General features: G+C 36.2%; 1 protein-coding gene and 1 long non-coding RNA gene across 2 annotated transcripts in view; both read right to left on the minus strand.

Annotated features, from left to right (window-relative positions):
• EIF3H (eukaryotic translation initiation factor 3 subunit H) overlaps positions 1 to 12,156 on the minus strand; it is a 98,213-nt gene that overhangs the window by 53,465 nt on the left and 32,592 nt on the right. The gene's annotated exons all lie outside the window — the stretch shown is intronic.
• Positions 609 to 9,751, minus strand: LOC123329460. The gene is made up of 2 exons (XR_006544911.2): positions 9,444 to 9,751; positions 609 to 1,592 (listed from the first exon to the last, which is right to left on the minus strand). It is a non-coding gene; the product is annotated as an uncharacterized LOC123329460 (long non-coding RNA).

A 12,156-nucleotide genomic window follows, 5' to 3' on the forward strand; every position in this document is an offset into this window, starting at 1 on the left:
TTTTCACAAATTATGCAAGAGGAAAAGGGATGACAAACAGGATTTAATTCTTCTAGAATATGTCAGATACTAAAGCTATTTGATACAGGAGGTCAAGCCCTCAAAATGTGTGTATAAACCTGAACTCAACCTTTTGCCATTTCTTCCAACTCTCTAGTATCACCTTTTCACTTTTATTGCTACTGCCCACATTTCACTCAAACCTCCATTATCCATTCTGTTTTTCCTGCTTCTAGACCAAAATAGACAGACAGATTTTATACCCTCACACCCCTACTGGGGAACCTAGAATGACACACAACTGCTTCAAGTTTAAGCCTCTTTTTTTTCAAGGATTCTGTCTTCCATAATCTGACTCTATTATTATTTCAGACCATTCCCCCAAACTAAGTCTTTGTTCTAAGTGACAGGCCTCATTTTTCCCTGCTTGTATCACCTGCTTGTTTCTAAATCTATGGCTCTGCATTTTATGAGTTCACCTTTCCTCAATCAATGAGTCACAAACCTCTAAAACTTAAAAGCACTACCCTACTTTCTAAAATAAGAATGTTACAAAGCTCTTGGTCAGCACTTTTTCCAATGATCAAATATTTTCCTATTTTTAATAGTTTTTCCTTTGTCTTATCATGGAAAACAAAAAGGCTGTTGACTGATTAACACTTCCATATGCTTCTTTCAATACCAAGGGCAAATCAGGTATATTAAAAGAAGACCATTATATTCTTAAGTGCCTTTAACCACTTAAGGCTTAAAAGTTATTCTGGGACATGGAAACTTCAAGCCAAGCTAACAACAGTTGTAAGAGTACTCAAAACTCAAGACAGTGAAAATTAATGAGCACATCAATAAATGTATAAAGCATTTTACATGTAAATTTTCAAAACAGCACTTTTAATATGCTAAGGACAATAATATCTTAAATTATTAAATCTTCCCTGTCTTCTCTTTACTAATCAAAATGAATATTTATGTCCCTAGGCCAAAACATTTGCTTAACGATGGTACTTAACAAAGATACTATTAGGTACTTGTGAAAGACTTTTTCTAAAATTAGTAGAAGGAATATCTGTTGATTTTAATGACTAAAAATTTCATTCATCTATATCAACAGGCTAACTAAAGTTTAACCTTTCAAGTTCAAAGACAAAAAGCAAGACAATTCATCAAATTCTGTGATTAGTATAATTTATTCATTATGGGTGAAGTAGTTAAAAAATCTTTCCATAAATTCTCAAAGATGCTCATCAAAACCACTTAATACCAGCTGAAGGGAAACCAATAGCAATACCACATTCTCAAAACATGAAATATATATATTTTAAATGCATGTATTTATATCAAACAATAATTAACTGAATTATGCCAAACAGCATTATAGTGCCCCACTACTTTACGATAAACAAAAGTGTAATTATGATCCAAGTAAAAATCTAAAGAGAAGCAAAGTCAGATGAACTTGATACTCAACTGCTGTACTTTCAAGCTTTTAATTTTGTTTAAAAGCTTTTCTCATTCTAAGGATTGCTGAGCTGTTGAACTTGCACCTCCCCAGAATTTCAGCTTGGCCAGGGCCTTTCTTTTCAAAAATCTCTCTGCAATGAAAGAAATTATGGTCTAAATCACAAAGACGACAAGAAACCTTAGCAATTTAAATAGACAAGCCTTGAAATAATATTGTGATCAAAGTATCAAGCAGCCTAATAAAACCCAGGTGGCTCAAGCTTATCATATATGGTACTCATTACCACAATTGCACTATTTAATCTACTTCCTGGTGTCAACAAAAACTTTCTGTTATTAATTCCCTCCAGTTATGGATCTGCTTAAGTTACTGCAGTTTTCTGATAAGACAACTCTTTGTCCAAAAAAAATTTTTTAAAAAGGGAGCGAGTCTCATTTTAAATGTTTCAGAACTAGAGCCATGGCTGGTAAAAACCACAGAAACCACAGTGGCTTTGTATTATTAGTCATCTATATAAGGTTATGTTAATTCCTAAGGAGGTACCAGATGACTTATGATTAACACAGTTTTATAAGGGCTCCTATGTTTACATCAAAAAGGTAACCATATGCATACACAAAGAACGGCTTTACAAGTTATAAGCCTCAGATTCAAACAAGAGATTTACCTACTGACAAAGCTATATAGGTTAGATTCTGCCAGTCAATTCCTCTTACCCATATACAACTTCACCATCATTCACATGGTTACAACTTGTAAGATTTTAAAGCAATTTTCCCATTTATAGGTCTTACTGACCTTTTAAAAAAGTATTTAAATGTTTCTCAGGAAACTTGTTTTATAATATAATTTCTTTCCAAAAAGATTCCATTTAGGCAAAGTAAAAATGCTAGCATTATTACATCTACCTCAACAATGGTGTCAAACCCTAAAGCAGCATAAAGATTCTATACCCCTCCCCCCCAAAAAATTGAGAAAAATATAACAGGGTGGCAAGATCATGGTTACTGTCTTTGGATTTTCTACTTGGTCTCAAGCATAGGTACCACAATATCCAAAAGGTGAAGTTGAGAGCTGAATGTGTTTCAAGCCTCCGGTTTACAGACAGCTGGCTGTACTGGGTACAAAGAAAAACCACTCACCACTCAGTGTTTCATGAGTGGCACCCAGTGTTCACACAGATTCCTTACAACTCACAGATCTATTTCCTTTCCACACTCTCTTCTCTTTCACTCTGCTTGCGCAGATGGCAGGCACAGCAGATTGGAAGCACTGCACAGCATACCACTTAAGCATACTGTGTACTCAGTAAAGAAGGAAATTCACATGACAGGCTTTATCAGTATTGTCTGTTTAAGTCATCTACAAAGCAATGTATTCCAGAAAGTCTTCCTGTGTCATCAGTCACAGACTGATCTCCAAAGTTAAATTAAACCATCTATTCAACCTATTGTTTGTAACCGCATTCGACAGCATTTAATAAGAACGTATTTTTCCTCCCTTAACCTAACCAGATCAATTTATACTTTCAATTAGGTCCTTTTAGCATTGAAATGGGCTTAAGAGTGCCTGAGCTGACTGTATATATTCAACTATCACTAATTTTCTGTTGACCTGAAGGTTAGAATTGCCCTTCATTTTGATTTAATACCTCGTATACAGGCACAGACTTAAGAAACTTTCTGAATCTAGTGTTAAATTCAACAATCCAGCTGTGCTAATAGTAATGATAACACCAAAAAGTCGCCTTTAAGTAAATACATCATGCCTACCTGTCACAACTACATGCATCTATATCCCTCACTCCCAAGGATTTCAACACAACACTGGGAATATGGAAAACCCTCCTAAACTGTGGTGAATTAACATAATAGATGAGTAGGTTGGAATTTCAGGTTCTAGATTAGCCACTTATTCTAAACTTGGGCCTCTCTAGGCTTCAGCTTCCCAAGTGTACAAAAACAATCACAAAAGTTCCTCTTGGGATCCACTCTGCAAATGTGAAAACTGAGACTACAGACCCATGATTACAATTAGTAATAAACCAGAACTTTACCAGAACTCCATCTAAATTTATGTCTTTCAGAACGTTTGCAAGGTCTGTATATAAATGATTCAAAAATTTTTCTCAACCAAGAGCTATAACGGTAAATGTATACACACACCATTTCCACACATGTGGAACTGGCTGCAACTTCTTTTTTATCAAGCTGCCTGTAGGATGAGGAGACAAGAAACAAAGAAATACAAATCTGGATTCTAGCAATACATTAGTCTCATGGTTAATCATGTCAAACATCTCCTAAAGGAGCAGGGAAGTAACCCAGACATGCTTACAGTGATTTTAACAGTTCACAGTATGTCTAATACCATCCCATTCCTCATTCAGTCGTCAGAAAAAATGGCTAAAACCCACAAAGGTGTTATGTCACCACTCTTCATATAACCCTTCACCCTCTTCTAATAACGAATCTTTGCAATGTTTCATTTTATCTGTGTTTCAAAGTAGGAATGGTGGTAAGAGTGGTATGAGGAGGAAAAGAAGAAATTTCTAAATTAAGGAGAAATAATTCACCTTAGCAAGTCTTGCTCACAGACTTTTAAAACTGAGTATATTTGTTTACAGATTAAATTATTGACAGAGGAAGTTTTACCTAAAGATTTGGGAACCCCACCCAAGTGATATCAAAAATAAATATAAAATATTTCTAATACAAAAATGAAAAACATGGTAATTTACAAATCTTGAGGAACCATGTTATTTTACAAAATAATGGAATTACCCTGAATCGCAAATCCATAGATGTGTAGATTTACAGACACATATTTATAATCCTAAGCTATTCTTCAACTACACAAAAACTTTCCAGAGACTTGCACCTGAATAGCAACATAATCTTCACTTAGTATACTAACAATCTGATTTCACTAAATAATGTGCTAACAAATCTCCCCATGCTTCAAGTCACAAACATTGCTCAGAACAGCTAGGTTCTTGAAATAATGAACACCTCAGAAAATATCCTTAGCAGGTATAGACAAGAAATGGCCACTGGAAATGCCTGGCACATAGTTCCCCCTGAAATACTGACTTGATGAGTGAATAACAAAGGGATAAAGAAAGAAAAGAAAAGGAGAAGGTAAAGTGAGAACAGAGCAGCCTGGAAGCTACAGCAGCTTGAGGACAAATGCTATTTGTGGAGGAACTGCTGCTGCCGCCTTTTACTGCTTGCTGGGGCCATTAACATGTGCCCCAAGCCCAGAGCCCCCACGAGGACTCTGCTGCCGGACTCTTAAGACCATTATTACTGCCTGTGGGACTAGTAGCCTGCCACCTAAAACTATGTGCTCAATGTCCTCACCCATCCAATTCTACAAAACAGAAACAAGACAGATATATATCTACAAAGACCACTGAAATAGCTGTAATCCTCTCACCATTCAAGGAGGAAAGAAAGGTTGTCTGTATATTAAAATGTCTGTAGGTTAAATATTAGAGAAAACAAAGGGTGAATGTGTACAGGGTGAAAAGAGGGGCGATGCAGGGTTGCATTATAAACTCATGCCATTATATTGTTACTTAAGTCAAAATAAATATTGCCTTTGTTTTCAGAAATATTAGAAAGCATCTAAAATGTACTGAGTAAAAATTACTGATTAAAAAAAAAAGGCAGCAAATAATCCTCATGTTGAAAGGGATAAAGATATGAAAAGATCAATCTAAAACTGGTAATAGGTAAGTCTTGGAGAGTAATCTCAAACAGATAAAAGTTTCAAAGAGCTATGAAAATTTCACCTAGAGAGACGAATACAAAACAAACAGAACACTTCACTCTTAATAAAAAGGGCAGTGTGCAAAACACAGTATTAGCACCAAAACATCAAACCTGACTATAATTAATCTATCAATCTATAAAACTTGCAGGTCAGATAATATATTGAATTGGGGGAGTGAAGCCAGGTAACACTTCTCCTGGGTAAGACAGAAAGCTAGCTTTAAATGTGATGATTAGGACAATTTTTAGTAAAACAGAAATAGCAAGGATCTTTGGTTACACACAAACTGTGACTTTGTGACATTTTAATTAGTGCCCAAACAGTTCATTTTTAATGGTTATTATCTTAAAGTTTAATAATGAATTCAAATATCTATACCTAATGTCATTATGGTTCAAAAGTAACGCTATTTTTATTTAATTAAAATTTAAACCACTGGGAATAGTAATTTAAGGATTACATTTTTAGACTTGGGAAACAGGAATTTTAAATACTATTTAAGTATTGTATCCACCTGTAATTTTCAAATCTTAAAGTATTACTTTAAGTCTGCACAAAATTTGAACAGGTTTTACTTGGCTTCTCTCCAAACCATAGCACTTACGCTTCAGGGACCAAGGGAGGGTACAGTGTAAAGCGCTTTAATTTCTTAAAGCAGAAAAATCCTTTACCTTGACCACATTTTCAATAGTATATCCTTCCATGCACAGGAGTTTCTCAATTCACTTAAAAAGCGAGGGGAAAATCCTAAATTTTAAAACACGAAGTAAACACAAAAAATATTTTTCAAGCTTTTAAAAAGAAGCAGACTTTGCTCCTACTCTTGTATTTTAAAATCTGCAGACACCCAAACTGGAAGAACGAAAAAGGCATACAAACATCAGGATTGAGGCTTTATATCTGGATTTTACTTCTCATATTCTAATCACCTTAATAAGCCAAAAAAAACTAAACATATAAAATATGGTTAAGGTTATTAAGTTAGTTTCAAATCACAAACCATAGCTTTATGAGTGATCAAAATAATTTAAGTAAGCAATAATCTAAAGTTCATTACCCTGAATATTCAGCAATAAATCACTCAGTGTGAAGGATTTAACATTTTCAAAACACCACCGTGAATAACCACCAAGCATCAGTACCCTGGAGAACTGCGGTGTAAGTCAGAGGACAGAGTCTTTCCAGTTACCTGACTATACACTATTTCATTGAAAATGAAACATATACGAAAGTTTATTAAATATTTAAGAGTTATTAAGCATTCTATTTAAATACCTATTAAATATTTTAAATAGAGCTAAATGAAGCAAGGGTCCTGAATTTCTATAAACAAAGCACTCAACTACCGTCAGGCATCTTTTGTCAAAGACAACTTCACTACCTGATAGAAAATCAGCAACAAAATTTGAAAAATACTATCAAGGGACATAATCAGCTCTGAATAATAAAGATGCCAAATTAAATATATATTAAATAGTTTGTTCTTTGTTTCTAGAGATGCTTGTGTTATATATGAGGGCACCAAAATGTGAATAACTTAAACAAACTCAGAAGACATAACTCCCTTAAAAATTACTTAAAATGCAACTGATAATCAACTTTACCTCCCCTGTAACTGTAAAGTCATCGCCCAAAAGGAATGAGTAGCTCATATCTGACTGTTGCCATCATTTTTTCCTTTTCTCACTCTAAACTTAACATCACTTCTATTTCACAATTCTTTACACACTTGTCTCTCCCACCTAAAATCTTTCAAAGCAGTAACTAGATTTCGTATCTGTATCTTTTTCACCACCCACTCAATGTAATTTGCTGGATAAAAGCTGAAAAGAAATTTTTTCCTAAGATATCTGAAACATTTTTATCATACCTCTTCCACTTAATGATCTGAGGCCACAAAGTAAACTTGCTCCTACTTCTGCAATAAGTTTCAAAACACACTCCAATACAGTCTACATAAACCTTCAATACTTCTACCAAGAAAAGTTCTTTGGGAGAAAAAATAAAGCAAAACTAAATTTGTCAAACAGATCACAGTGATCGCTGACTGTTCATACAGATAGAAGATAATACAAAATAATAACTAAACATCATGTCTTTTCACAGAATGTCCCCATCGGTCTGAGAAAGTATGAAAAGCTTTCTCTGTTCTGACTCAGTGCTTTCCTGAACTCAAAAGCAATACACAGCTGAAGCAGTAACCACCGGCTAGGTTTAAAGCCATTTTGCCCTCACCGTGTGGGCCGCAAGCAAAGGAGAAGGTGAGACTTCAGGAAGCAAGTAATTAAGCAGAGACTTTCTCCAATGTAAACTGCGGCTTAGCCAGGTAGAAAGTATGGAAAATAACTATACAAACCCACTCTCTCCGAATCCAGTGATACCAAAATAACACCTATGCCATGAAAAATTACTGTGATTCCATTTCATTTTAATTACATTTTGGCCAATCTATACTTTAGTCTTTAAAAAGTCTGTTGAAGGCTACACTACTACCTTTCTTTTGGAAGCTTCATGATAAAGTGATAGTGGACGGCACGGTGTTAAGTAGTGTTTCTTGCTCTAACACTAAACTTGAGTAACAAAACAGAAAATAATTTTCAAGTGCCTGAAAATAAACAGAAAGGTTAAGAGCTCTGTGTGTGCACGGACTGCTTCACTGTGTGAAATGACTTCGGTAATTACAGTCAGTACAGTCTCAGCGAGGCATCAGCTCACTCCCCTGACTCCATTTTAGTAGCACAATAGTCTTCATGCTTCATTTCTCTAAGAAACTTATTTGAAGGCCAAGGATCATCCTTTGTGACCGACTTAATAGGAGCAAAATTTTCAAAATTGTCTATTCTAAATATGAAAATTATGGATTTGGCTCTGATTCAGAATAAAGTAAGCTTCTTTTATCACCTGCAATATTATATTGATTTAGTTGACTGAAAAACAAGACAGTGAGTTATTGGATCTGTGTTTAATTCACTGCACTTTATAACCATATTTAAGGAATTTGATTGTATAAAAAGTATCTGAATCTTATCAGATGAAAATATTTTTCCCTTTCAGCAAGCCTCGGGTTGCGTGTCTGAGAAAACAAATTAGTCTCTAGTTCTCCTAAGCTTGATAATAGTGCCCCCTAATGGGAATTTTAATATGAGTTTTCCTACTTAATTTTTAAAAAATCATATATTCTCTAATATGAGCACATTATCTCTCTAGAAAGTAAATTCTGTAACATAAAAGTGTATCAAGATTTAAACCATTCTAATGAGAGGTATCACATATGCCAAAAAAAAAAAAAGAGTGAAACTTCACGCCAACAGTTTCTTATTTTCTGAATCACCTTATTGTAACATAAATCCACTGTAGCACTAGCCAAAATGTTAACCTCATATGGAAATTCTCCTTCAGCTATGTTCCGAGTATTCAGTAAGTGAGCAATTAATACATGCTTGATCAATCAGATAAAAACAGGTTCAGAAGTGAGTTATTCAGAGTCACACAGATCCTAACTATAGAGCTGAGATTTCCACCTGAGTTTTCTGGCCTCATACCACTGTCTTTCCACAATCCCTGGTCACAAATCTACAACCATAAGCGAAAGCCTTCCTTTCCTACTACCTACAGATGCATGTTGTGAGCTCAGTCAAAGTGTGTGTGATTGACTCTTTGCAACCCCACGGACTGTAACCCGCCAGCTTCCTCTGTCCATAGGATTTTTAGGCAAGAACACTGAAGTGGGTTGCCACTTCCTCCTCCAGGGGATCTTCCCTATGCAGGGATCAAAACAGCGTTCCCTGTGTGTCCTGCATTGCACGCAAATTCTTTACCATTGAGTCATCAAGGAAGTCCATTATCTACAAACAGTTCTCCCAAATATCAGTAATTCAATGTGTGGGTTGTTTTTTTTTTTTAAAAGGAAAAATGCAGTAAAATTAAAGCAAAACTACCATTCTGATACTTCTAGGTGCACCAGCAAAACAAATACCCGATAATACCAGCATTTTCATTATTGTGCCCACAAACAGTCTAGACTGATTGTCAGCGTCAAGGGCAACATCTAAAAGAAATAAACAAAAAGCCATCAATTCATGATAAAAAGAACTATCTAATGTTATGAGTGGGAAAAGAATAAGAAAAAGATATATATAAAAAAGAAATGGTCAGTTTTTCTTAAAGAACCAGACAGTAAAAAAAAAAAATTCAGGCCAGGTACCTGTATGATCTCTGTCACAACTACTCAACTAAGCCGCTGTAGCAGGAACACAGCCACAGAAAATACACAAGTGAATGGGCACGGCAGTGTTCCAAAGAAACATTACAACCGGGATGGCAGGGGAGTCTGGGGGAGAATGCATACATGTATATGTATGGATGAGTCCATTTACTGTCCCCTTGAAACTATTACAACATTGTTAATCGGCTATCAGTTCAGTTCAGTCGCTCAGTCGTGTCCGACTCTTTGCGACCCATGAATCGCAGCACACCAGGCCTCCCTGTCCATCACCAACTCCCGGAGTTCACTCAGGCTCACGTCCATCAAGTCGGTGATGCCATCCAGCCTTCTCATCCTCTGTTGGCTATAGTCAAATACAAAATAAAAAGTTCAAAAAAAATTTCATATGCAAAAAGCAGGCCCACAGATCACAGAATCTCTAGTTTACACTGGGCACAATAACAAACCAAAAAAAAAAAAAAAAAAAACAACAACAACACAATTTAACGCAATTCAAAATATGTAATCATTAAAATTATTAAATGTTTGGTGAGTGCTTTACTTTCTTAGGGTGAAAGTTAGAGCAAAAGATCCTGCCCTGAACAAATATTAGTTTTAGCAACCATAAAACAACAGAAAAGCAGTAAGCAAAACAATAGGCCTTTAGCATGATTTAAAATAATAAACATGCAGAACTGTAACGGAAAAAATTAGCCTTTTTATCAAGTTTGATAAAAATCTAATGGTGACTGCATACTAATGTCCATTAAGATAAATAAACAGATTAAATGAGAGAATCTAAAACTCAAGAAGAAATACTGGGCACTGTCTTAGATTTTTCACATATGTAAGAAAAATGGCAAGTCCTACTAGTTTCCAAATTAGCTTTCCTCACCTGGAAAATGGAATGAATAAAGCCTTCAACTATGCAGAGTAAATGATTATAGAAAATGCACATTTAATACACAGCAAACAATGTCCTGTAATAGTTTTTATTATTTAATGCTAAATTGAAGTCTGTTGTTACCTCAGTGTTATTTTTAAATGAGCTTCTTAAAGCATATGTTAATGAAAAGGCACACAGGCCAATTATCTCAAGTCCATAAGAGAAGTTAGCATCCAATGATCAAGATCTTTGGTTGGTTCATCTACCATAATTGCACTAAACCTTATTTCTTGCTCACATTCCAAATTAAGAATTTTAGGACTTCCCTAGTGGTCCAGGGGTTAAGAATTCGCCTGCCAATGCAGGGAACACAGGTACAATCCCTGGTCTGGTAAGATTCCACATGCCATGAGGTCACAACCACTGAGCCTGTGCTCTAGAACCCATGCTCTGCAACAAGAGAAGCCACCACAATGAGCAGCCTGCACACTACAACCACAGAGTCCCCCACTCTGTGTAACTAGAGAAAGCTCACACACAGCAATGAAGACCCAGTGCAGCCAAGAAGAATTCATTAACAAATAAACTGAGGATTTTATAAAACAAAATTAACTACTTGAGAAAACCACAAGACAATATAAACTATCCAGGAATGGATTCTGTTCCCAACTGTGTCACTAACAGAGAAACTGAGTAAGTCACTTCAAATGAACCTCTTAGGCTCACTTATAAATCAAAGAAAGTATGCTAGCAAGCCATGGTCTTCCAATCTAAAATAGTTATTACTGAATTGTAACTGTGCATCTCTAGATAGGGTGATGAATATGGGAATCAGTTCAGTCAGTTCAGTCGCTCAGTCATATCCGACACTCTTTGCGACCCCATGAATCACAACACGCCAGGCCTCCCTGTCCATCACCAACTCCCGGAGTTCACCCAAACGCATGTGCATTGAGTCGGTGATGCCATCCAGCCAACCTCATCCTCTGTCGTCCCCTTCCCCTCCTGTTCCCAATCCCTCCCAGCATCAGAGTCTTTTCCAATGAGTCAACTCTTCGCTTCAGGTGGCCAAAGTATTGGAGTTCCAGCCTCAGCATCAGTCCTTCCAATGAACACCCAGGACTGGTCTCCTTTAGGATGGACTGGTTAGATCTCCTTGCAGTCCAAGGGACTCTCAAGAGTCTTCTCCAACACCACAGTTGAAAAGCATCAATTCTTCGGCGCTCAGCTTTCTTCACAGTCCAATTCTCACATCCATACATGACCACAGGAAAAACCATAGCCTTCACTAGACGGACCTTTGTTGGCAAAGTAATGTGTCTGCTTTTGAATATGCTATCTAGGTTGGTCATAACTTTCCTTCCAAGGAGTAAGCGTCTTTTAATTTCATGGCTGCAGTCACCATCTGCAGTGATTTTGGAGCCCAGAAAAATAAAGTCTGACACTGTTTCCACTGTTTCCCCATCTATTGCCCATGAAGTGAGGGGACCAGATGCCATGATCTTAGTTTTCTGAATGTTGAGCTTTAAGCCAACTTTTTCACTCTCCTCTTTCACTTTCATCAAGAGGCTTTTTAGTTCCTGAAATCTATTAATAAAGGATTAAAAATATCTGTCAAAACTAAAGAAGCCTAACTAAGAAGCCTATCAGTTCAGTTCAGTTCAGTCACTCAGTCGTGTCTGACTCTATGGGAAGAGAGATATCCAAATACTACCAGAAAAGACTGAAGAGAAATCCCAACAATAATCTTGTGTTTTACACACATTTAATAGGCATATTATAGCCGTTCAAATGAAACAGGGAGACTCTGGCTGGCTTAAGATGAAA

Source organism: Bubalus bubalis, chromosome 15 (genome assembly GCF_019923935.1).
Source record: "Bubalus bubalis isolate 160015118507 breed Murrah chromosome 15, NDDB_SH_1, whole genome shotgun sequence".
Classification (NCBI taxonomy): Eukaryota; Metazoa; Chordata; class Mammalia; order Artiodactyla; family Bovidae; genus Bubalus; species Bubalus bubalis.